This window comes from Cervus elaphus, chromosome 33, assembly GCF_910594005.1.
Source record: "Cervus elaphus chromosome 33, mCerEla1.1, whole genome shotgun sequence".
Lineage (NCBI taxonomy): Eukaryota > Metazoa > Chordata > Mammalia > Artiodactyla > Cervidae > Cervus > Cervus elaphus.
The window spans coordinates 43,706,077-43,733,989 of record NC_057847.1 but is presented as its reverse complement, the minus strand read 5'-3'; the positions used below and the strand labels follow the sequence as shown (position 1 = coordinate 43,733,989).

The 27,913-nt window shown below is 35.4% G+C and overlaps 1 protein-coding gene across 7 annotated transcripts in view; it reads left to right on the top strand.

Moving 5' to 3' along the window:
• KCNJ3 (potassium inwardly rectifying channel subfamily J member 3) overlaps positions 1-27,913 on the top strand; it is a 176,939-nt gene that overhangs the window by 36,822 nt on the left and 112,204 nt on the right. The window contains exon 4 of one of the 7 annotated variants that reach the window (XR_006339428.1): positions 25,264-27,650. The exons of the other annotated variants lie outside the window; for them this stretch is intronic. The gene's annotated coding sequence lies outside the window, so the exon portion shown is untranslated. Of the gene's footprint in view, positions 1-25,263; positions 27,651-27,913 lie in introns of those variants that run through there. 7 annotated transcript variants of the gene reach the window in all.

The window sequence follows — 27,913 nt, the reverse complement described above, 5'->3', positions numbered from 1 at the left end:
ACCAGATGTGTGGCAATACTCTTTGGAAATTCGCAGTGTCTTCTGAATAATTCTTGGAGTTTCTGTTTCCTGTGCTTCTTTCTCTCTTGTTGCTATAAACTATATACGGTTTTCCTGAACTTCATTGGTTGGTATAAGAAATCATAAACTTAGTTATTGCAGCTCTCAATGCAGGCCACTTTAATGTCTAGAACCTGAGGCTGTTTCAACACTAACAGGCCCTGGAGACTTCCCTGGTTGTCTGGTGGTTAGGACTCGGAGCTTCTACTGCAGGAGGCCAGGCTTCAGTTCCTAGTCAGGGAACTAAGATCTTGCACGCTCACTGCACAGCCAAAAAAGGAAAAACAGCAGCAACAACAAAAAACCCCAAAAGTAAGAGATCCTCAAAGCCATAAGAAGTGGGAGAAAATGACAGGGTCACTGGTCCTAAGTATGAGAAACAAAACAAAATGAAAAGACCTAAAGATTGAATTCTGCTTGTGGCCACTCTGATTTAACTTGCCACGTCTGAGGGTTCACAGCGTGTATTTACTGAAGCAATAGAAATGGTAAAGAATAATGAATGTGGGGGAGGAAAGGACAGACTCGCTCTGAAAACTATACATTTGAAAGAAAAAAAAACCAGATTTCTGACTTAGCTACTAAATCATCATCATCATCCTGCAAAGACAGATTGACAAAGCATATTATCCTGCCTGAAACATCTGTAGAACACACTGTATTAGACAACAGGTTTCAAGACATTGGATATTAAACCTGGAAAGGCCCTGATTCCTGAGAGAGGAGAAACAAGTGAAGTGAGCCTGGCTGCCCTGCTTCCCCCCTGCGCAGGTTCCAGGCTGTGGTGCGGGGGAGGGCAGCAGGTGGAGCCTGGGGGTCCCCCGACTGAAAGGGAAGCGCCAGGAACCCAGAGAGAGGAAAGTGGTGGGATGTTCCAGAGGAGAGAGCTGCACAGAGACGCACTTTGGGAGGTCTGCTGAGGTCTACAGTCTTCAGACCCATGTGCTTGGGAACTACCTCAGGTGAGGGAAAGAACCACTGAAAAAGGTTAGCGGGACCGGACAGGGAGCATTCTTGTTTTCACTAGCCAGAGTGGAAAACCTCATAATTTACAGGGCCTCAGAATTCAGTCTTGGGGAGAATGCACACAGAAATATACCGGCCTACTTAGGCTAATACTTCAAGATATAAGCTGCAATGTATGCTTTGACAGATATGTTCTTTCTGCCTTTATGTTGATATTTGGGAAATAATTCAGTATTTTCGTTTGCATTTGGCAATTGACTGAGGTGGTATTGTGTCTTATAGGCATGTATATGAGTTTTTTCCTCTGTGAGTAGAAATGAAAGGCAGTGAGGTGTAGAAATGGAAAAGACTGGCTGATGGGAAGAAAATCTCCTTATCAATTTGCCTTAGAATGAAATGAAATACAAGGGGAATAATTAGGGTTTCTTAGGGTGAAGTAAAATTTGAAGTTGACAAAATATTCACCTATGGTACTTTTTTAATGAAAATATTCACCTATGGTACTTCTTTTATTAATTCTTTTCTTTGGGTTTTTTTTTTTTTTATTGGTGTTTGTTTTTTCTCATACATTAAAAGAGAAAGGAAAATTTATTTATTTGATTCTCTTTTATAGGGTTGTCTTTAATGGCTCATATCTCATTAAATAAATCGCTTACTCATGTCCAACTCTTTTGAGACCCCGTGAATTGTAGCCCATCAGGCTCCTCTGTTCATGGAATTGTCCAGGCAAGAATACTGGAGTGGGTCTCCATTCCCTTCTTGGCGGAGTCTTCTCAACCCAGGGATTGAACTTGGGTCTCCCACATTACAGGCAGATCCTTTACAGTCTGAACCACCAGGGAAGCCCATCATAGCTCATTACAACATAGGCTTTATTAATGATTTTATTTTCCTTTGAAACACTGAATAAGTTAATAACCATACTGGATTATTATTATTATTATTATTATTATTATTAGTGCTTCTTCTCACCTAAAACACAAGTAGAAATGTATGCTGTTTTGTTACCTTTTAGAAATAAAGAAATAGCAGCTAGATTTCTCTCATTTTTCCTTTCATTTCTTGAGAAATCTAGAATTACTTCTGACATTGGGGTGCTTTATAATCCAGTTTTCCCTAGCCAGTTTATATCTCTTACTTATAGAAACTGAACAGAATTTGCAAATCACAGGCTTTATCTTCATGTAAAAAGTCACATGATATTTGGATTGCATGGCCGTATCATACTTCCCAAACAAAGCAGAACAAACAAAACAACCTTCTTTATCTTTTCGAGTTTACTTAAATTTGAGACCTTTCAAGAGATTACCATCTGGCAATCTGTGTTAGATTTAGTTCATTGATGTATATGATGCCCATAGTTTTAAAATAATTCTTGGTATTTCTTTTTTAAAAAACAACAACACTTATGTAACTTGTGATAATGTAGATTGTGTTTTGCTAAGTCATGTCCAGCTTTTTGGGACCCCATGGACTGCAGCAAGCTGGGCTCCTCTGTCCTTCACTATCTCCTGGAAGTATGAATTTTCAGAATTTTACTTGAAAAGTGAGATTTAACTACACCAGGCTTGCTTTATCACACCAAGCTGAATAGCACTCATCTTCTGTCCTTGGGCCATTCTCTTCCCCACAGTTCTTACATTGTTGGCCTCACTCATCCATGTTACCTGCTTGGCACTTGAAGTTTGCAAGCTTATACTTTAGAACATAAAGCCCTAGTCGTCAAGTATACTTTCAGATTCAGTCTGATTGACAAGCAGCTGAAGACTATGAAACCTTTAAAGCCAAGTTTCTCCTCTGATAGAATGGAAATCTAAAGGGAGTAAAAAATCAAGTTCAAAAATATTTGAGCATGAAATAGGTTTTACTAAAGGCTATCTGTGCTTCTGGATCATAAATTCCCCATTGTAATGGTATTAATTATAGATTGTTTTTCATTTTTCTTGCTGAAAGCTGTCTTTGAATTATCAATTTTCATTATCAGGTCTCTATCTCTGTACTGTTAAAACAGCAGGAGAGATTTCCTTATTGTTTTTCTTCAGCTCTGCACTGTCATTAGAAACTATTTTTAGTAATGGCTTCTGTTATTATATTGCTGGTTGATCATATGTTCCCTGTTGTCACCCATGATTAAAAAAAATACCTCCTGGTCTCTTGGAAACCAGTTCAATCCAGATTTTACTTCCCATCCCACAAAGCAGTATGTTCATTTTTGTTAATAGAATTTTAGTAGTATAACTATTTAATGGAAGCCATTTTTCATTAAGAAGCATGCTTTTGTTTTCTTCTTAATACTTTGTTACCATTGTTACTGATGCTTTTTTAGAGAGAAATCATAGAACTCTAATGTCACGCCCTAGATGAGATTTTCCAGTTTTAGCATCTGTCCCCTTGGCATAATTCCTGGTGTTGACAGTTGGGTAAGAAGACACCCCTGGGTTTTAAGAAGTCCTCCTGCTACAGATGGTAGTTTTTGCTTGAGTCTGCTTTAGCAGTGACTCTAACCTCCTTCCTATGTTTTTTTTTTTTTTGTGTGTGTGTGTGTGAAAATTTTATATAATAAAAAAAAAACAAGTTTCTCATATAAAATCAATATAAAATTTTGCTATGGCATAGAACGTGAAATTAAAACCACATATTTTGAATTAGCCAAATCTACCCGTTCTGGCTTTACTTTCTACCAGACAGAAAGTGAAAACAAATTGCAAATAAACCCAAGACAAAGCGCTTTGGTCATTTTTCTTGAGCTTTTGGATTGAGTACAGAGTAACTCAACATTTTACTCACTATGACATAGCTTTCCAGGGAATCCTGTAACTGAAATAATTAAGGTTGAAAGGATATATGGTCTGGATTTCCAGGCATTGCCATCTCTATGCTTTCTGAGAAACACAGCTTTTTTTTTTTTTGCCATCCCGTGTGGCATGTGGGATCTTAGTTCTTCGACTAGGACTGAACCCATGCCCCCTACATTGAGAGCATGGATTCTTAATTAGTAGACCTCCAGGGAAGTCTCTACCTTTTAATAATCTTAAGAAATATTTATTGAGTAACTATTATAGAGTAATTCTTATTTTATTCATATATTATTTAAACCTCTTATTTAATTAGGTGGACACTGTTATCATAGGTGATGAAACTAATTGTCAGAGAGGTGAAGTAACTTCCTTACAGTCACACAGCTGATCAGTGATGCCTTTGAGATATGAGCCCTTGTGTCACATTTGTTTGATAAGTTTAATTCAAACTATCCTGTATAGAGATAAAAATATAATTGGTTTAGCTTTGCAATATTATTTTCCAATATTGTAATGAACATTTTGCTCACCACCCCCATCACCTTAGGCGGTTTTTTCTTGTCTTCTTGAAAATGGGTGACAAGGAATTGATTGTGTTAAAAATTCTAATTGTTCATTTCTCCATTCAAATCTTCTATGGAAGTAGGTAGAATAGGATGAAAATTTGAGCAAAAACTTTTCCAATTATTTGTGTTGAAAACTATAGCTGGAAACAGAGTATTGACTTATGGTTTCAGATGGCAAGTTTAACATGTGAGTTTAGCCCAAATTTCATTGAAATAGCAGACAGAGTAAGTGCAAAAAATGATTCCATTTAAGAATCCTAGGAAGCCAGAAAGGATACAATCAGTAAATAAGCTACTTTGATCAATTTCTAAAGTGTGTAAAACAAACGAAATAGAATAAGGGAGAAATCAGAGGAGAGAAATTCAAACCACAAAAGTTGAAACTGAAATTTGCTTCAGAGCAAAGAGACCTTGCTCCCAATGGACCTCACAAAAATTGTCTTCCCCTTAGGGAATAAACAGTGATAAACAGGAATTCTTAAAGACAGTCTGCTTAAAGGTTGGTCCATGTGGGTCCCTCTGGCCTTCTGCTTAATTTCAGTGCTTGTAACCTGGATACATCTGGGAGAACAGTTGTTTAGGTTAAGTGAGAATTTTCTCCTCTGAGATGGGGAGAAAGATAATGTTGGCATGGACTGAGGGAAGAGACAGACAAACCTCATCGAAGCCTCAAGACTCAAGAGGTGCATTTTCTGTTTGCAAGGAGCTCTTAGATTAGTTTGTATATCCTAGCTCTGTGATACTTAAAATGACAAAGAAAGCTCACTTAGGGAGATGAAGCTATTATAGCAAATGAATAGGCAAAGATATACCAAGCAAAATGAACTCAATGATTTTTTAAAAAATCAAGTAATGTGTAATTTAGAGTCTAATGCATCAGATAGAAAAACAATAGTAAAAAGTTCCAGTCTACCGGAAGATAGAGCTTAAACCTATTGGGTAATAAGTAGAAGAAACTTAAAAACGTTGAAATATTAGGAAAGAATTACAAAATACAAGGACAATTTGACAAATCTACAGTATTTCCAAAATTGATACTCATTTGACCACATTTCTTGCTACCATGACATAAAAATAGAAATTCAAAGCAAAAGATATATTTTTTACATCTCTAACCCAATTTATAGCGCCGGAAATTTAAAAAGTTTAGAAAATGCAAAAATCAAACAAGCAGCAATTTATTTTATGACATTCTGAGTTTAAATAATTCATACTAAATTTACAGACTGTTTGATTCAAAGTGACCAAGAATTCCACAAATTAAATCCTGTTTGGTGTGTAAATTTGTAGTCTTAATGGTATCTATTAGCAAATAAAAGGACATCACAAACTGACTTAACCTAGAAAAGAACAATGAAATAAAGCTACAGAGGTAAATGAAACAGAGAGTAAGACCGAAATTTGTTAAATAAACCTCTCCAGTCCCAAAGTAGAAGAGAACACAGAACCCTAAACCTGATTTGTTTAACTGGTAAAAAAAAAAAAAAAAAAGACAAATAATTGGCAAATCAGAGCGAGATGCACGGAGAGAAGATGTAATGCAAATGATTCTTTGAGAGTAAATGTGAACAATAGTCTTGGTATCAACAATAAATAAAGTTGAAGAATGTATAATATTATTGTAGAATTGAGATTTGCTTCTTATAAGACATGAAGCATATATGTCGTGTGTGGATTCTATTTAACTCACTTTGCAGTCTTTTGAAATTAAAGTCACAAAGGGCTGACTTTGAATTACTGATTTCAAGTTAAGTACATTCCTAAGGAAGAAATAAAGCCATCTATATATTACAAGATTGTATTGCAAGATAGTGTCTTCAGATGCCTTATGTTTTCTAAAATAACCTTATGTTTTCTAAAATAAATTTGGCAAATAATGCTTTTCTGAAAAGTATATGATTATATTCACTTTATAGATTGGAATATTTCATTTGTATTGTTTTGTTATGAAACAAAATTTCTGTATGCACTAAATTATTTGTGGTTATCCATTCCAGTATTCTTGCCTGCAGAATCCCATGGACAGAGAAGCCTGGTGGGCCATAGTCCATAGCATCACAGGAGTTGGATACAACTGAAGTGACTTTGCATGAATGCATACCTTACACACACACACACACACACACACATAGAGAGAGAGAGAGTTTCACTTTTACTAAGTGAATAGTTTCACTTTTGCTAAAATGATCTATAAAAAAAGCATGTATCTACAAATATGGGCTTTTGCATATGACAATAAAAGTGTCTTGACTTTTTAACAATGAATCTAAATTCCATAAATAAATATGTAATAGAGTAAGTATGCCAATAAAAGGGCTTAGAAATTAATGTGAATACCTCTTTGGTTCTTTATAGTACTGCGTAAAGTGTTAGGAAAAGTTAAGGACTAAGTCAATTGTCCTGCGATCATGACTGTGCCTCATAAGGACCATTTTCTCTATAAATTTCTTATTCAAATTTATAATGGAACTCTATTTGCTATCTCCATTAGGAATTCCAGTATATATTTCCAATTCAGTTAGGATGAATCTGGAATATGTGGATCTGGGCAAAGTCACAACTTTTATAAGCACAGAAAAGAAAGCATATTTGTTTTCAAATAGCACACCATTATATATTAAGATGAAAATGTAAGGGATGTAATTATTTATTTTTTAAGATTGTAAGGCAATTTAAATTACAGAATACAAAAGATGAGCTTTAGTCAAATATCTTCTAACCTGATGATTTTTTTCTTCTATATTATCGACTTGAGACACAAGATTTACATTTAGACTTGATTTTTATTTAATTTTTATAAGTAATCAACGTCTGATATCTCATTTGATCCTTATAAAACCATTGTATATTCAAAATATTCTAATTTTGTTAATGGAGAAGCCAATAACCTCAGAGGAGTTCAGAAATCTGTGCAAAGGTAAATAACTAATGCTTCTCTACTGATTCAGAGAATCTGAATCTGCCTGCCGGATTCAGGTTGATTGCCGGAGACAAGGTTCGATTCCTGGGTTGGAAAGATCCTCTGGAGAAGGAAATGGCAATGCGCTCCAGTATTGTTGCCTGGAATATAACATGGACAGAGGAGCCTTGCGGTCTATAGTCCATGAGGTCACCAAAGAGTCAGACATGACTTAGTGCCTTAAAAATAACAACATAACTCGTAAGTGGTGAAACAGTCAGTGTGCTAGCCTGCAGACCCATTTACTCTTGAACTTAATGTTCATAATGGTTTTACTTATAATAAACAATTTTGCACTCTTTTCTTATTACATTTTTAAATCCTTCAGGACAGATTTTATGCAATACCTTTCCCAAGTACTAAATATTTCTTGTAAGCTCTGCATAAATATTTATTAATTGATTTCTGATCCAGACTGGTGCTGGAGGAGGAAAGTTAGTTTTGTTATGTAGGTATCAACCTTTGAACCAGTGAAAGTGAAGTATGTGCCATCAAGTGCAATGTAGCCAAGTATTAATATTTGAAACTTCCAGACAATTTTCTGTATCTAAATGTTCTGCTTTCTGTCTTTCCCATAGTCTAGGCAGAAAACTTAACATTTTGCTTTTACTTTTTGACTTAGATCTCCTATTCTTGATTTTGCTTCTGACTTGACTTTTTCTGCTGATTGATCCGCCTGTTTTAGATCCAGTCATCCCTGCTTTCTGCTTACTTCTCTCATTTCAAGCTTTTGTTTAGATTCTGTGCTATACAGTTGGCCCTCTATATCCACGGGTTCCACATCTACAGATTCAAACAACCAGGGATTGAAAATATTTTTTAAAAATTCCAGACAGTTCCAAAAAGCAAAATGTTGCCACTCACTGGCAACTATTTCCATAACATGTACATTGTATTTATAATTAGTTATATAATGTTTATACTGTATTATATATTACAGGTAATCCAGAGGTGATTTAAAGTATAGGGGAGGATATAGGTAGGTTATATACAAATACTACCCATTTTGTATAAGAGACTTAAGCAACCTCTCAGATTTTGGTATCTTCAGAGGTCCTGGAATCTATTCCCTGTGGATACTGAGGAACGACCATATTCTAAGTTTGATTAACTCAGGCAGAGTGACTCATAAGAAAGAGCTAGGGCATCTTTCTAACTAATTTCAGAATCAGTTAGCATTTTTGAGTCTTAATTTTTTAAACTTTTTAAGAGATAATTGCAAATTTGCATGTACTTGTTAAGAAGTAGTACAGATCCCATGTACCCTTTACCTCATTTCCCCTAATGGTAACCTCTTGCAAAATTATAAACGTGACATCACAATTAAGATAATGACATTGGAACAGTCAGGATACAGAATATTTCTATCACTATTCTATAGATTGCTTATGTTGAATTTTGAAAGTTCTTTGTATATTCTAGACACAAGTCTTTTGTTGGTTATGTGGTTTGCAAATATTCTCACCCAGTCTGTAGCCTATCTTTTTATCATCTTCACAGGGTCTTTTAGAGAGTAAAATTTTTTAATTTATATGAGGTCCAAGGTACCAACTTTTTACTTTATGAATTATGTTTTCCAAGTGAAGTGTAATACCTCTTCCCCTGACCCTAGATCCCAAAGAATGTTTTCTATTTTTTTCTAATAGTTTTTGAGTTTTACATTTAACATGTAAGTCTGAGTTATCTTTTGTATGTAGCGTAAGATTTAAATCAAGTTTCGTTTTTCCATGTATGCCAATGAATGTTGAATTGATCTAGCGCTGTTGAAAGTGCCATCTTTTCTCCATCAAATTGCTTTTTGCACCTTTGTTGAAAGTGGGTTAGGTGTATTTGTGTGGATCTATTTTTGGATTCTCTGCTCTGTGCCATTGATCTATGTGTCTGTTGCTTTGACAAAACCAAATAGTCTTATTTCTATAGTCGTATGCTGCTGCTAAGTTGCTTCAGTCATGTCCGACTCGGTGCGACCGCATAGACGGCAGCCCACCAGGCTCCCCCATCCCTGGGATTCTCCAGGCAAGAACACTGGAGTGGGTTGCCATTTCCTTCTCCAATGCATGAAAGTGAAAAGTGAAAGTAAGTCGCTCAGTCGTGTCCGACTCTTTGTGACCCCGTGGACTGCAGCCCACCAGGCTCCCTCCATCCATGGGATTTTCCAGGCAAGAGTACTGGAGTGGGGTGCCATTGCCTTCTCCGTTGTATAGTAAGTCTCAAATCAGGTAGACAGATTCTTCCTGCCTTTTTCTTTTTCAAGGTTGTTTAGAAATTCTAGTCCTTCTGCCTTTTCATAAAATTTTAGAGTAATCTTATCATGTCTATAAAACACCTTGCTGAGATTTTGAAACATACTAGTTTGAACCTATAGATCAATTTGGGGAGAATTGACTTCTTTACTTCCAATTCAGGAACAATGTATGTCTCCCCATTTATGAGATATTCTTTGATATATACACTTAGCACTTAATAAGTTTTCAGGACACAAATCCTGTGTATGTTTTGTTAGATTTACTCCTAAGTATTTTCTTTTTTATTGATTGTTATGGTATTATTATTATTATTTTTTAATTTGAGTGTCTGTGTTCATTTCTAGTATATAGGGATAAAATAGATTTAAAAAATAAAAAAAAATAGATTTTAAAATATTCTACCTTGATATAGACTGAATATTTATGTTTCCTCCCCCCACCCCCAATTCATATATTGAAGTTAAATCCCCACTGTGATGGTATTAGGAAGGGGGGCCTTTAAGGTGGAACCTTCATGAACAGGAAAAGTGTTTGTATAAAAGAGACCTTAGAGCACTCCCTTGCCCCTTCTGCCTTGTGAGGACACAGCAGAAAGATGGCCATCTTTGAGCCAGAAAGCGGAAACTCAACAGACAACAAATTTGATGGTGCCATACTCTTGGACTCCCCAGCTTCTAGAACTGTTTGTTTATAAGCCACGCAGTCCAGGATAATTCTGTTATAGCAGACTGAATGGACTAAGAGATACCTGTAACCTTGCTGAACTCATTTATTCATTCTAGGACATTTTATAAATATATATATACTTTTGTGTGTGTGAAATTTCCTACATAGAAAATCATGTCATTTATAAACTTTTATTTATAAATTTCTTTCTGATGTGAATGCATTTTTATTTTCTTGCATAATTGCATAGGCTTGAACTTTCAGTACTATGTTGATTATGCATTGTTAGTATGGACATTCTTGCCTTAGTCTCTATTTGAAAAAGTAGCATTCATTATTTAACATTAAATATAGTGTTACCTATAATTTTGCAGATATTCTTTATAAAGTTGAAGAATCTGCCCTCTTATTTCTATTTTTGTATTTTTAAGTATTTATTTGTATTATTTATTTTGGCTGTGCTGGGTCTTAGTTGTGGCACGCAGGATCTTTTGTTGTGGTGTGAGAACCCTTAGTTGAGATGTGTGGGATCTTGTTCCCTGACCAGGGATCAAACCCTGGTCAAACCCTGATCAAACTCTGCACAGAGAGTGCAGAGTCTTAGCCATTGGACCACTAAGGAAGTCCCTATTCCTATTTTCTGAGTATCTTTAAACTTATGAATGGATATTAAATTTTGTCAAATATTTTTCTGCATCAATTAATATAATGAAGTGATTTTTCTCTTTTAATGGGCTAGTGTGGTAGATCATATTGATTGATTTTTTCACATTGAAAAAGCTATCATCCCTGGAATAAACCTCACTTGGTCATGGTTTGTAATTATTTTTTATATGTTGCTGAACTCTATTTGCTTATATTTATTAGAAATTTTGGCATCTATATTCATGAGGAATATCAATATTTTTTTTTAATTGACGTGACAGTTAACAGTTTATTTTCTTTATTTAAAAAATTTTTTTTTTTTCTTGGCTGTGCTGGATCTTCATTGCTGTCTGGGCTTTTCTTTAGTTGCAGCGAGCAAGGGCTACTCTCTAGTTGCAATACGAGGGCTTCTCATTGGAATAGCTTCTCCTGTTGCCAAGTGTAAGCTCTAGGGCGTGCGAGCTTCAGTAATTGCAGCACATGGGTCAGCAGTTGTGGCTCTTGGGCTCTAGAGAAAAGGTTCAGTAGTTGTGGCACATGGGTTTAGTTGCTTGAGGCATGTGGCGTCTTCCCAGATCAGGGATCAAACCCATGTCTCCTGCACTGGCAGGTGGATTCTTTACCACTGAGCAACCAGAGAAGCTTGGATATTGATATTTTTTGTACTGTTTTTGTTTTGGTATCAGGATAATCCTTGCTTCATAAAGTGAATTTGTGAGTACTTCCTTCCTCTTCGGTTTTTTTTGTTTTTTGGAAGAGAGTGTGTAAAATGGGTATTAGTTACTGCTTAAATGTTTGGTAGAATTTTCCAGTGAAACCAGCCTAAAAATTTCTATTTGGGGGATTTTTAGTTAGGAATTAAATTCTTTGTATCTGTAAGGCTGTTCATATTTTCTATCTCATATTCTATTTTGCTAGTTCATGGTTTTTTTTGAGGAATTAATTCATCGTATCTGAGTTGTCAAACATTTCTGTGTAGAATTGTTCATCGTATTCTCTTAAAAGCCTTTCTAATGTCTACAAGATCTGTGGTGGTAACCCTTACATTGGTTACATTTATTCTCCTCCTTCTTTTCTGTTAGACCTTTGATTAAGTTTTGTTGATTTTGGTAATTGTTTCAAAAAACCAACTATTTGCAACATTGATTTTTTTAGAGTGTTTTTCTGTTTTTAAATTTCATTTTTTATTTATTTTTTTTTACTTTTGTTTGTGCTCATCTTCCTTGCTGTGCATAGGTTTTATCTAGTTGTGGTGAGCAGGGGCTACTCCCTAGTTGTGGCTCATAGGCGCTAAAGAGTAGATTCAGTAGCTTGGTGCACAGTCTTTTTGCACTGTGGCGTGTGGAATTATTCTGGAACAGGGATCACACCTGTGTTCCCTGCATTGGCAGACAGATTCTTAACCAGTGGACCACCAGGGAAGTCCATGTTTTTAATTTCTTTTTTTTTTTTTAATGTACTTTATTGTTTCTTCCTTCTGGCTTCTTTGGGCTTATTTTACTTTTCTTTTTCTAAGTTCTTGGGGTAGGATTTTAGATTATTCATTTGAGGCCTCTCCTCTGTGCCAACATATGCATTTAGTGCCATACATTTCCCTCTAGTGTTGCTTTATCTATGTTGTGTGCTTTTTTCAATATGTGTGGGGCTTCCCTGCTGGCTCAGCGGTAAAGAATCTGCCTGCAGTGCAGGAGACTGCCTGCCATGCAGAAGACACAGATCCCTAGGTAAAACAATCCCCTGGAGAAGGAAACGACAACATACTCCAGTATTCTTGCCTGGGAAATCCCATGTACAGAGGAGCCTGGTGGGTCCATGGGGTCACAAGAGTCGGACAGGACTTAGGGTCTAAACCACCACCAGGTATATTATTTTTTTCATTTTCATGCAGTTCATTGTGCTTTTTTGGATTTCCTCTGAGATTTCCTCTTGGAATTATTTAGAAGTATGTTGTTGGATTGTCAAGTATTTGGAGATTTCCCTTGTATCTTCTGTCACTAATTCCTGATTTGGTTCCATTGTGGTCAGTGAACTCATGCTACATGATTTCAGTTCTTTTAAACCTGATGAGATTTATTTGTTGTTATTTATTTATTTACCTTGTTCTAGGTTCTGTGGGTATTGGAAATTAATGTACATTCTGATGGTTGTTAGTGGAATATTTTATAAATGTTGATTAGATTCTGTTGGCGGATGAGTCAGCTTATTCTGTATCCTTCCTAGTTTCCGTGTAACTGTTCTATCAATAGGACAAAAAGGGGGTTTTGAGTCTCCAACTATAGTTGTCAATTTGGGTACTTTTCCTTTCATTTCTGTCAGATTTTGTTTCACATGTTTTTCATCTTTGCTGTTTGGGTATGAGCACATTTAGGGTGGTTATATCTTCTTGGTGATTTGGCTTTTTATCATTATTTAATGTCCCTCTGTATGCCTGGTAATCTTTATTTCAGTTACTGTGCTTTATACTTCTAAAATTTCCATTTTGTTTATCTTTATATCTTCTATTTGTTTGATGAGATTGTCTTTTCCATTTATTTCAGGTGGCTTTACACTTGCTCATTAAAGCATTTTTAGGAAGTCTGCTTTCAGTTTTTTCTCAAATAATTAACAGCATCTTTGTCATCTTGGTTTTGGCATCTGTTGGTTGCATTTTATCATTTAGTTTGAGACCTTCCTGGTTCTTGGAATGACTAGTGGACATTTTATGGGTCTCTGAAATTTATTTAACCTTTCTGGTTTGGCTGGTTTCCTCTGACTCTGTTTGGATGGGAGAAGGTAAGAGGGCAGTAGAAATTTAGGTTCTCACTCAGCCTGCATTGTCTCCTCTTTACTGCTGAGCAGGAATGGGAATTCTGGCCCTCTACTCGGCTTCTGCTGGTATCTCTCTGTTGGGGAGGTGTAGCAAAGCCACCGTACGTCTCCACGCGTGGCCTCCGCTGACTGTAGAGGTGGAGGGGTGTCACATGGTTATGGCGAAAGTTCTGTCTCTCTACCAGGCCTCCTCTGACACTACCATAACAGTGTTGGGGGGATACCTTGTTACTGCCTGTTGGTTATACAAATCCAGATTCCTCATGTGGTCTCCACCAACACCAGAGAGGAGAAGGTAGGAGTTCCCTACTCAGCCTGCTCTGAGACCAGTAGAAGTGGGCTCCTTTGTTACCGCAGGTGAGGGTGGAAATCTGTATTCCCCACTTGACACTTGCTGGTGTCGGGGAAGTAAGGGCTGAAGGTTATTGTGTGGTGTTTGACTGGAGTAGGATTTTTGCCTAACAGCTTTCCATCTTGTTGGGCTGTCCTTTCTCTTTTTCTTTTGGTTAGAGGGACCACGCTTTTGTTGAGGCTTTTTATGTCTGTGTCCTTTGGTGTTTCTTAGTTGTGAGTTCTTTTGTTCCAAGTCTGGGATATATATGAAGTAAAAAGGAAATCCAGTGAACTAGTTACTGTGTCTTTTCTTGGGCCCTGAGAGCCACCGCTATTTTGCCTCATTCTCTTTCAGTTTTCTTATGTTTGCTTCAAATATAACATCTATGGAGTTTAGTTGTGCTTAACTGGAGACACAGGGATAAGTATATTTACTCCGTCTTCCCAGGGTTGGAAGTCCCTCTGAACTTTATTTTATTTATAAAATATATACCATAAAATCTATTAACTGGTTTTCTACTAGAGAAATTTATAAACATTTTTGATTCATAGATAGACATGTACTAAAATTATAAAGACATATAATGATATTATTATATTATCATTACTGGTGGTAAGGGTGTACATACACACATATATATGTATTTGAAATGTATGTATTTTGAAAGGAAATGACAGTGAGCACAAAAATGTTCATAAAAATGGCTAAAGCTACATAGAAAATTAATAAGCACCAAATTCTTCTCTCAGATGCTTCTTGCTATAACTTCCTGGAAAATCATTTGTGAAATGCATCTCCTGTCTTATGACATCATAATTATATGGACGGTGTTTTTATCTAAATAAGCAATAATTGCTTGCTGCTCAGATCATATCAATATAATCGAGTCTGCCCATTGTACAATGGCAGTAAGAACTTCTAGCAAGCAAACTACTTCCTGCTGTTGCCGTTGGAAGATGAGAGAAGCTCCAGAACATTATTTTTGTGCAGCAGGGGATACATACCAAGCTTATAGTACTTTTTCACTGCATAAACCCACTTTAGAGTTGTACTTTATAGTCTATTAAGTAAGAAGTGAATTGAAAATAATGCTTCTCTTGAGAGGTCAGTATTACATTTGTCATAAAATGTGTACCTTTTGAGCTGTTAACAGTTATTCCTTGTACTCATTTATCAGAGTGATTAGAGCTATATTCCCTAGTTCTTTTAGAATGGTTTGCAAACTAGAAGAGTTACAAACATAAGGCTAAAGAATTACTGAAAGGGACATTGAGAAACTTCAATTAGTATTCTACTTTACTTTTTTATTTTTTTTGTTTTTTCTTATAAAATTAATAAAACAAGGTATATTTTTAAGAAGAAAACTAGAGTCTAGGATTTTTTTTTTATTGTTGTTGCTGTGGTTTCATTAGGGACAAATGAATATAATATGTTTTTTATCCCTATTGTGGGAAAATGGGGGTGTAGTGGAGGGGTAAATTGGGGTGGTAAGGCACCACATTAATATTTCTAAAAGTCTGAACTCTGCTTACATTACCCCCATCACTACAGGTAAACAGCTTTGCCATCTTATGCCCTTTCCAGACAAGTGAAAGAAGAGTTATTTCTTGAATTCGAAAAGGACAAATAGCCCTCTGTGAATGTAATTTCTCAAGAGAAATGGGTTTAGAGCTGTAGATTTTTGAAATGGCAAGACTTTGATTGAGCCCAAAACACTATAGAGTCCTAGAGGAAGACCAGATGTTTGATGGAGCCAAATACCAAGGACCATGACTTTGGGAAATAAAGTAAAAGATTCCAGTGCCCAAGGCAGGAAAACAGTTAATCTTCAATGAACACGTGGGCTTGGTCAGGGAGCATTTTCTCAGTGTCCAATTCTCACTAAACTCAGTTCTTCTTCAAGTTTTCTAGACAAAATATGCCTCCCTGGAACTCTAATAAATCCCTAGAGATCATTAAGCTTCCTTGACTCTACCACCTACCACCTCAAAATATAATACATGAATAAGTTAGAATTTTCTGTGACCCTTTTGTGACAAGAAAAAATAAACCCTATTATGTTATTTTGATTGTTTTAAATTTACATCTTGACTTTTCTTCCACTTGAATTCATAACCAAATTCATAACTATCGCATATATGCCTATTAAACAATACTTAAAAAGATAATGTGACTCCTAGTTTAAAATTAGTTTAAATTGATAGATCACTTGTCCTTTTTTTTTTCTTTATTCTATTTCATGCACTAAAGGTACAGTGGCCTTTCAAATAAAACTTCTGTAAAATATAAAAGTATTAGTCACTCAGTTGTGTCCAACTCTTTGCAACCCCTTGACTGTAGCCCACCAAGCTCCTCTGTCCATGGAATTCTCTAGGCAATAATACTGGAGTGAGTAGCCATTCCCTTCTCCAGGAGATCTTCCCAACCCTGGGATTAAAGCCTTGTTTCCTGCATTGCAGGAAGACTGTCTACCATCTGAGCCACCAGGGAAGCCAATGCATTGGCATCTTAGAGGTGTGATCGCTTACCTTGATTATCACCTTTTAGAACTGAAAAGTTGAAAGGTACAGGTGGGTTCTCTGGCAGAGGCTAGTTTTTCTTTTCCAGTTGTTGAGGTGTATGATATTATCCAGCGAGAACAAGTAAGGAAGCAATTCTTTGTTACATCTCTAGGATGCCTGGGACCCTGTGTCTTATATCTTGGAACTAAATTCATCCAGAATTTAGTAAGATCTAATTTAGTAAGTAAGTAAGATCTAATTTAGAAGAAATATGAGTGAATTAAAAACTATCAGTCATACATTGATTGACAAATTTATTAGACACCTATACTCCTTTATTCATAAATAATGATTTACATGCTCAGGAAGCAGTGATAAAATTCAAATTTTTCTTTTAAATATTACTTTCAGTGAGAAGACTGATATTCTGGGAAACACAAGTTGTTTCATGTGATTTCACATGGTAAATATACTATAGGAATGAAAAAATTGACAATTCTCTGTCAGCTGCTTGACTTTTCCCTCACTTGGTGGTAAAAATGAACTGGCTTGCAAAGCACTGTACAGGTTTCAACTGACCAGACTCATTGAAAAAGAAACTGTTAATATTTTCACTATTCAACATTAGCAGGAATTGTTCTCATTCCATTTTTCAAAGTTACCAGATGCACTGCATAATGAGAATCACTGCTCTTATTTTTGGTTGGAATGGGCAATGGTAGGGTAAATTCTTGTCAACATAGATGTCAGTCTGTTCTTTTGGAAGCTATTAATTTTGTATAAATTATTGATTAGGAATTTTGCCACTGACCACTAAATAACAGATTCGCTGACAAGTAAAAGACCTTTCAAATACACTTAGTTGACACCAAATGACCTCCACCCAATATTAAAGTTTTCTCAGATGTCTACATTTGTAGCCAGCTCATCTGTATGTCCATGGAAAATTGAATTTGTTCAAAAGTTTTAGGAGATCTGCTTTATCATAGTTCATAAAGGTAGTTAACTTGCCAACCCCTCAAGCCAAATAATCTTTGGTTGCATCTGATTGTCATATGTTGCATAGGCATAACCCCAAATTGTTAAACTCTACAAGGATATAGTTATAACCCTCATCTCAGAGGGTTGTAACCCAAGATATTTTATCAGTTGCTTTTCTGTATTTTAAACTGTGCTTGAATACTGTTGGTTTTTTTTTTTTTTTTTCCTTTGCTTAGTGTTATGACCTTGGCAGAGTAACCTGACTTCTCTGATACTGATTTCTCTCTTCTAAAATGAAAACAGGTTACTTCTGAATTACTTGCTTCTATTATATTAGTTTTCTAGAGCTGCCTTAGAAGGTATCACAGACTGGCTGGTTGAAACAGCAGAAATTTATTTTCTTACAGTTTTAGTGGCTAGAAGACCAAGATCAAGGTCTCAACTCAAGTTTGTTTCTTCTGGCTTCTCTCTCCTTGGCTGGTAGATGGGCATCTTTTCCCTGTGATTTCACATGGTTTCCTTCTGTGTCTGCCTCTTGTATCTCTTCTTTCTATGACATCAGTCATATTGGAGCAGGACCCAGCTATGATCTCTTTTCAGTGTAATTACTCATTTAAAAGCCCTATCTGCAAATACAGACACATTCTGAAGTGTTGGGGTTTAATTAGAACTTCAGTGTATGAATTTGAAGGGGACACAATTCATCCTGTAACATCTACTAAAATTGTTTTTAATACATTTAGGGAAATACAGCTTTTTAATTTTATTTTCAATTAATTCCTTCTTAAACCAACTGTGCAAGCAAAATGGTTCTGTTTTAAAAATCTTGAATACAGAAACAATGGATCAGTGTACTGAAATTGAGATCACTTTTCTTTTAAAATAGACTATTGTCATTAAAAGAGTAATACCAATAAAGATCAATAGTTTTCCTTTGCAACACCAATAACCAATTAAGAAATGTGATGAGAAAATTAAACCCATTCATAATAATAATATAAACTGCCACACAAACTACAAAATATGTGTGAATAAATTTCAGAAGGATGGAAGTTACACAAAAAGTATGAAGCTTAATAGGAGGATATGAGAAACTTGAAGAAATGGAGATGCTTTTATACTTTATGATTTAAAATATTAGTTTACTAAAATTTATTTATTTGGTATATCCTTAACTAGAGGAAGAGGAAATATGAAATTTCATTTGATGATAATAATAATAATCATAGTAATGGCTAATCAGAAGCCTTTTCTGAATATTTACCATTTGTAAGTTCCTCAAGTTCCTCAAATACGTATTACTTGTTAGGTTCAAATATTTCTCAAATAGTTACTCTTTATAAGATCCTATGTAAACCTTCATATCACTAAATACATTGGTTTCCTTAACTGTAAAATAGAAATACTAATTGTTCTAGTAAGACATGAAGTGTTAGAAAGTTTGGGATTCTATTGAAACTGTTAGAACTCTATAAGAAAGCTATTGTTAATATGACTATATGAAGATTAACATTTTTGTAACAAAAGCATCATTAATAGAGATGAATGGCAGTCAGAAATAAAACATACATGAAATATGACAAATTGTGTCTAAAACATCTAATGTGTGTGTGTGTGTGTGCTCAGTCGTATCTGACTCCTGCGACCCCGTGGAGCCCACTAGACTCCTTTGTTCGTGAAATTTCCGGGAAGAATACTGGAGCAGGTTGCTGTTTCCTGCTTCAGGGGGTCTTCCCAACCCAGGGAATGAACTCACGTCTCCTGCATTGGCAGGTGGATTCTTTACCACTGTGCCACCTGGGAAGCCCAAATATTTAATAGATATAACCAATCAGTATATGAGACAGTTTAATGTAAGTAACATTGAACAGTTTTTATGTACCACATATTGTCCTAAAACAGCAATCCTATTTTGATTAGTGTTATTATTCACCTCAATGAAGACCTTAATCCTCTCTTATTGCACACAAATTTTGTCTAGTGATTATAATATAATGACTATTGTTTTTGTAGCAAGGCTTTTTGAGCTATTGAAATATTCCTTGTAATGGATTGTTAAAACTGTAATTATGAAGTCAAAGGCCAATAATGTGACAGCTCCCCATGCTTTCAGTACAGGTTATATCAATTACACTGCCCCGTTTATTTATGTTTATTTATATAATGTTTATTAAGAGCAGCCTTTCTGATTGATGTGAAACCACTTAGAAATAGCATGACAAAATTGGCTTACTAAGTTTTTGTTGACACTAACATTTGAGAAAATATCTCCTTTATTTCACATGTCGTTTCTTTATATATTGTTGTTCTTTCTTGAATTTAGGATGATAAGAAATCATGTTCATTGTAGTCTTAGTTCTGGACTCAGCACTGTAGCATAAATGCCTTGTCCTTCACCCAAATTTTAATTTCCAGTGAGTAGTTTTTTTTCCTCTTTGATTTGTTTTAACCATGTGAATGGCTTTGACTCGCAAATTTAAAATGGCATTTTGAAAATTGTATCTGAAAAAGGAAAAAATAGAGGTGGAAAAGGCTTGGCTTCCAGAGACTACTGAAAGGATGGGATAGGGACAGGAAAAAAAATTTGGCATTAATATTAATATATGACAGATTTTAAACATTATTCAGATGTTATTTCCAAGAATTTTTAATACATTTACTTCAATAGTATGATACATAGTTTCTTCTTTTTCCATGAAATTTGTCATATCCTTTCTTTTAAGAGGCATTATTTTGAGATCATTTTATATTTACAGAAAACTTAGATAAATAATATAGGGAGTTCCCACTTACATATCACCTAACTTCTCTTGATGTTAATATCTTTCATAACTGTAATATAATTGTGAGAACCATTGTATATGTAATAGTTTGCATCTACTAACCCCAAACTCCCAGTCCATCCTTCCTCTATCCTCTTCCTTCTGGGCAACCACAAATCTGTTTCTCTGTGTCTGTATGACTTTTCTGTTTCATAGATAAGTTCATTTGAGCTATATTTTAGATTCTACATGTAAGAATATCATATGCTATTTGTCTTTCTCTTTCTGACTTACTTCACCTAGTATGATAATCTCTCTAGTTGCATCCATGTTGCCACAAATGGCATTTTTTTTTCTTTTTATGACTGAGTAGTATTCCATTGTATATATGTACTACATCTTTATCATTCATCTGCTTTCATGTCTTGGCTATTGTGAATAGTGTCACTGTGAGCACAGGAATGAAGGTAACTTTTGGAATTACAGTTTTGTCTGGGTATATGCCCAGGAGTGGGAGTGCTAGATTATCAAGAAATTCTCTTTTTAGTTTTCTGAGGAACCTGCACCAACTTAACATTTCCACCAACAGTTTAGGAAGGTTCCCTTTTCTCCACACCTTCTCCAGCATTTGTTACTTACTGACTTTTTAATGATGACCATTCTGATTGGTGTGAGGTGATACCTCATTGTAGTTTTGATTTGCATTTTTCTAATAATTAGTGATGGGCATTTCTGCTTGTGCTTTTTAGCCATTGGTATGTCGTCTTTGTAGAAATGTCTGTTTAACTCTGCTGCCCATTTTTCATTTGTTTTCCTGTTGTTGAGTTGTATGAGCTGCTGGTATATTTTGGAAATTAAGCCCTTGTCAGTCACATCATTTTCATCTATCTTCTGCAGTTTCTTAATCCATTTATCTGTTAAAGAAAACTTTAGGTTGTAGTAGGTTTTAATTGCAAATCTAATTTCTTTATCAGTAATAGCACTATTCAGATTTTCTACTTTTTCTTGTATCAGTTTTGTCAGGTGTATTTCTAAGAGATTTGTTTAGTTATTCTAACTTGTCAAATTTGTTGATGCATAGTTGTTTATAATATCTTTGTTTCATCTTTGTAATATTTCTAATCTGTAATGATAGCTGCCTTTTCTTTCCTATAACTGGAAATATGTATTTTCTCTGTATTTTATTCATCAGTCTTGCATGAGGTTTTTCAACACTTAAAAAAGTTTTTCAAAAAACAGACTGGTGACTTTGTTGAGGTTCCCTATTTTGTATCTGCCACTTTTGTTACTGATTTCTTCTTAACACTATTTTTTCTTTTTTTCCTATTTCTCCTTGAGGTTGAGCTACAGTATTTTCCTAGCTTCTTGAGATGAAAGCTTAGATCATTGACTCTTGATTTTTCATTTAATTCAAAATATTACCGAATTTTCATTGTGACAAAATTTGTCACATAGGATATTTTTAGAATTTTGATGCTAAACATTAAATTATTGAATATTTTATTTAATCTGATATTTCAGGCATTTACAAACATTATTCTGCCTAAGATTGATGCTAAGCAATATTAAGACTCCCTGTGAATATTTGTGGCCAGAAAAATTACTCAAATTCAAATAATTTTAATTTTTGTTAGCATTTATAGGTTGTTTCTCTCTATGGTCAGCATTTTATGTTCATAAAACCTGAGCGCAATGATAGACATTTCATTTTAAGGTTCTCACTCATGTTTTTTTCTCACAAACCTGCTTTTCCTTTTAGTTTGATATTGAATCAAGATTAGTATATTCTCTGTTGCTTTTAAGTTTACATAGAAATGAAGTTACACAAAAGGAATATAAAGAATGTAACATGATTTCATCTAAAGGTTAGTGAGATAGATTGAATAGTTTGGGTTTGGAGTTTACCTCTAGTTTCTACTAGCTTTTTTATATCAGATAAATTAATTAAACCTTCCTAGAGTATCTTCATCTGTGAATTGGGGATAGTTAATATAGCTATGGGCTTCCCTGGTGGCTCAGAGGTTAAAGCGTCTGCCTGCAATGCCGGAGACCTGGGTTCGATCCCGGGGTCGGGAAGATCCCCTGGAGAAGGAAATGGCAACCCACTCCAGTATTCTTGTCTGGAGAATCCCATGGATGGAGGAGCCTGGTGGGCTGCAGTCCATGGGGTTGCAAAGAGTCAGACACGACTGACTCTTTTCAGTATAGCTATAGGTATCTGGAAGACTCTGTCACCAATTCTATTTTAAGTGTATTACTGTTTTTCCACATCATCTCCCCTTAAAGATGTCACTTTGAGGACCTTCACTGTTTACCTTTATTCCAATGGTCTTCAGTATTTTTCTGTTATGGTTCCTGGATTTCCAGACAGTTTATGTCTTGTGTAAATAGCATATATGGTACATGCCTTCTTATTATCACCATTTGATCAATCATAGACTAGAATCTGTCTTCCTTACTTCAAGTTGATAGAAATTTCATGTTTATATATAGATAGTGCCTCTATTCTATACTTTCTTATATTCTTCATTTAGTGTACAAACAATGGAACTTAATTCAATAAGAAGGGAATTAATTATTATCTATGAATGTAAATAATAATAATGATAATGATTGTAACAATTATTGTATATATTAATCACCTCCTATATATAAAGTTCTATCTTAAGCACTTTATATGTATGTAATTTAATTTTTCAAACTAACACTATACTATGTATTCAAGGGCTGTTATCCTCTAGTATAATTGTGACTCATGTTTGATAATTCATTGAATAATAAATAGATTCATATTTTATATATTGGAAATCCTTATACTAGATTTCTATAAAATTGCTTCTATAGATGGTTGTATGTTCACAGTGCCATTTTTATCAAATGTGCTATGTGGCATAAGAGAGCAGATACCTTTCTTTTAAGTCTAATTTAATATTTAGGATAAAAGAATTGGTTCAGATTTGTAAATTGTAAGAAATTTATAGTAGAAAGAGACCAAAACATGTGTGAGAGGATTTTGTGTGAGTTTTAGTGGGAAACTATGTAATCTTGGGAAGTTATAAAACTTAACAAATCTAGGCTTCTCTATCCTTCCAAATTAAATAAGTAAAAAAAAATATGATAACTTGACAGGCCATTACAAATACATTAATAATGAATTTAAAATATACTTTTAAGTGGGCATTATATAAATATTTTCACAAGTGTGGGTTTTTTAGAGTGAAATACAATATATTAATAGATACAGTATTACAAATGAAGAATATAAATCAACATATTTGAATGCAACGGAATGTTCTTCCCATTCCTCATTTTTTTTTTGGCTCTTTCTGGATGAGCAACTAAAGAAAGCTGCTGATTTTGTATTTGTGAGCAGCAGAGCGGTATAATAAGTGAAGTGAATATTTTGGGGGAAGAAGGTTTAGTATTGCGACAGCTGGTTCAGGCTGTTCCTTTATCAGAAATAGTGCCTCTAGACTATCAAAAATAGGAATAGGAACTTAAAATATAATTTTCACTCCATCAAGTAAACTTTGCCCTTTTCCCCTTCTTACATTCATCTCTGTATCTCCCAACTTACAACTGTGCACATTTTGGCTTTTTCCCCCTGCACATGAGATCTTATTATGTAGTATCAAATAGAAGAAAGATTTGGATACTTCAGTATATTTTGCAAGCTTAGTTTTAATCTCTGATTTTGATGGCCTCCTTAAAAATTCTCTGCTTAAAGTTGGAGAAATGCTCAGCATTTCAAGCTTATTGAACATAATCTTGACTAAGTAAATTTCCTTAATTTCAGGCATTTTTGTAAATCTCTTGACAATAGAGAATCTTTTGACAATTAGTCCCTACATTTAAGTTGAGTGGTTTTGCAGAGATGTTGGCAGGGGATCCCTCAGAATTTCAGAACAAGGATTATTTTAGTATGGGGAGGATGGCACTGGGTCAGCAACAGTGTTCAGAATTTATATCATGTTTGACTTCCAGAGAAGTCATAGTATTTGAAATGCAACTGATTACAAATTAAAGGCAACGACCAAAAGCTAGTGATGTCCAAGCTGCTTCTAGCCAAGTTTAGAACTTTGCTTAGTACTATTGGGTGTCCCTGGAGGGACTGTAATCTTGGACAACAGGCGAAATGTGACAAAGGAAAAAGAATCTTTTTTTTTCACATGAAACAAATGCCAATTCTTTAATTGGATTAAATAATAAACTCAATATGTAAGAGACAATTTAACTACTTGAGAGCCCAGGTTTAAGGAAAAGGGTACTTCTAAATTGTCTTGAGAGCTCTTTTTTTAGGTTTTTCTTCAGGGCATTATGCTTAGTGATTGTAAGTTTGCAGCTTACACTGATGATTGGACTCTTGAATTGGCCCTGGAGGCCTCTGACAACAGAAAACAAGGCTCAAAAGCAAAGAATTAAAATAGATGACAGAAATTCCCTGGTTTTGCTGACTCATGAACAGATGGTGCTCCCAATCCTTCCATTAAATGCTCTTTTATAACATTGCTGTCTGTAGCCAACCGAGAATGAGTCTCATGGCTATAAAGTCTAGGTTTGTGTGAAATTGGGATGAACTTCGGAACAAACTCAGAGTTCTGGGACACTAATGTCAATTCTTAGTCCGTCGTACAGTTGAACTGCCCTCCAGCCTAGTGTTTAGCCTAAGATGAATTTCAGATGTACCCGAGAGATGTTGTACTTTTGATGTTAACGTGGTTCCAAGCGATTTGCCATTTGAGCCACTTCTTTTTGCAATATACTTCAAGGACCTTCTTCATATTGGTTCTATTTCAGTTGAATTTTATTTATAAAATGTTTCAAACATATGGGTAAGAAGAAACATTTGTGTGTCCACTACTCAGTCTTAACATTTGTTTGAAAGTTGAAATGTTTGTTTGAAATTTTGTTTTAAAAACACAAATTGCTAAGATCTAACTGCACTTCTTTCTACTTCCTTATTCCCCCAAGGAGATTACTCTTCTGAAATGATGTGTATCAATACCATGCACAGTTTTTCTTTTCATCATATTTGTATGCATCTCTAAAATAAATATTGATTATTCTGCCCATATTTAAACTGTAAGTAAATTATATCACTTGTGACTTGTTTGTTTTTTTTTTTTATTGTTGACTTCACTGTGTGGTTTGAAAACTTAGATTAGCTTATCAGTCCCTAAAAAAAACCTCTCTGGAATGCTGATCAGAATCTTAATTTTAGACGTAAGTGGGGAAATTTGCAATTTTCATAATATTTAAATAATCATAATATTTATTTGGAGAAACTCATAATCTCCATAATATTCCCATCCTTTTATATTTTCAATATTTTTTTATTGTTTTATTATGCTTTCTTAGGATACTCAGCATTACAGAACTTGTGAATTATTAATATTACCTTACAATTGAAAGGGGCTTTGCAGATGTGTAATGAGTATTTTGAGATGGTGAGATGATCCTGGATTAGCCAGATGAATCCGGTGTCACTACAAGTGTTCTTATAGGCTAAAGAGGCAGGTAGGAGGTAGAAAAAGGACTTGTAACTGATGTAAGTAGAGACTAGGTTGATGGGGCCACAAGCCAAGGAATGTAGGCAGCCTCTAGAGGCTACAAAAGGCAAAGAATGGATTCTCTCCTAGAGCCTCTACTAGAAACTCAGTCCTACCATGTCTTGGTTTTGTATTTCTGACCTCCAGACATCTAAGATAACAAATTTGTGCTTAAACCACTAAGTGGTGATTTTTACTGAAGAAATGGGAAACAAATGGGCCTTCTGAAGAAATTGCTTTGCAAGGCTGTGATCTGATTTAGTGTGAGAAAGAAAATACCTTTAATATTATGTATCAAATATCAAATACTGTGTCTGTTTTTAAAAGGTTGTTATTTTGGTGAGAATAATCTAGCAATAAACATCTAGAAGAGGTTCACTCAGTGTTACCCAGTGTGTATAGGTGATGTTTCCACATGTGTCTCAGAGAATGGTCCAGAATTTTAAGCCTGGTTGAAGGTGAAGGAGGCAGTTACTTGTAATAAGTGAGACTTGGACTAGATGTTTGAAGATATGATGGTTACTTGTTTACATAAGTACCCCGGTAAAACCAGTTTGCCTCCTGGGAACTTGGTTTTTATTTTTTGTGCAGCAGGGTGTGTACTATTTCCAATATCCAAGAGTTGTTTGCAGAAACAAATAGGATTTTATATAAACTGTCAAGAGATACCACAGAGGGCTATGGTTAGAGGGACTCTAATCCTGGAGGCCTGCACCTAGAGAAATAGTATCAAAAAGAGAAAACAAACTGAAAATCAAAATGGATGATGGTCCCTTCTAACTGTGGCTGTCACATTAAATTGGGTGTTGACTTGAAAAATAGTGTAGGTAACCTCCACTGGTTATTGAGAAGGCTGGGAAGCTTTGAAGGAAATGGGCTGGGGGGTGGTTGGGAAAGAGTTCCTAGCAGGTGGTCTGCTGAAAATACAGAGAATTCCTTGTTCTGGTACCAACCAGGGTTCTTGTCCCTCACTAATCAGAAGAAATTGACCTGAGTCCAGACAAATTCGCCAAGGCTTTATTGGGGCTATGCTGCAGCAGAGGGGAGCAAGAATAAATAACAGGTTCCCTTGCTTGAAAGTTTGCTGAAGATGGGGTGGAAGCTTGTTCCTTATATGGAGTAAGGGTAGGGCTGTTTCCAGGGGTCAGGCTGGAAGTGTGACTTATGTGGTTTGTCCACCCCTGTCTGGTGGTATTGATTTCAGGGGGCATGCACAGTACCCTGCTTTTGCTCCCAACACCCTGTTTTTGCTTCTGGCTCTTCAGAAGTGGCAGGAGGGGCTTTTTGTATCTTTTGTCCAGAATTTATCTCCGTTGCTCCTTCAGTCCCATGTAGTTTCTCTATATTTTGTTACTGGAGGAGAAGTTTATCCAGGTGCATGCACTGCAGCAAAGGGTCCCAGGTCCCAGCCCGTCTCAGCTCTACTTTGAACTTACCTGCTGAGGCAGATTATTTAATTTCTCCAAGCCCTGGTTTCTTCATCTGTAACATAATGATTCCAAAGCTTTCCAGAACTGTTGTGATGATAAAATAAAATAATGAAAATGCCTTGTCCAGAATATTTATAATAGTAGCTTTGGGATTCATATTTCTGCCAATTTCTTTTGTTAGATTTTTTAACTTAGTTATTAAAAGTTTAAATATGTTATTGAGTGCCTTTTTAATTTCTTTTCAGTAAATCAAATCTGATTTGGACAGGTGACTTCTTTTTGTATGACCTGTTTTCTCTGCCTTAACATGAGGATATTTGAGGAGCTGAATATAAACAAGTGAGAAGTTTTAGCTCTAAACCTATCATATACAAACTAGATGTTTTGTATATGTATCTGCTGCTGCTACTAAGTCATTTCAGTCGTGTCTGACTCTGTGTGACCCCATAGACGGCAGCCCACCAGGCTCCCCCGTCCCTGGGATTCTCCAGGCAAGAACACTAGAGTGGGTTGCCATTTCCTTCTCCAATGCATGAAGGTGAAAAGTGAAAGTGAAGTTGCTCAGTCATGTCTGACTCTTCTTGACCTCATGGACTGCAGCCTACCAGACTCCTCTGTCCATGGGATTTACCAGGCAAGAGT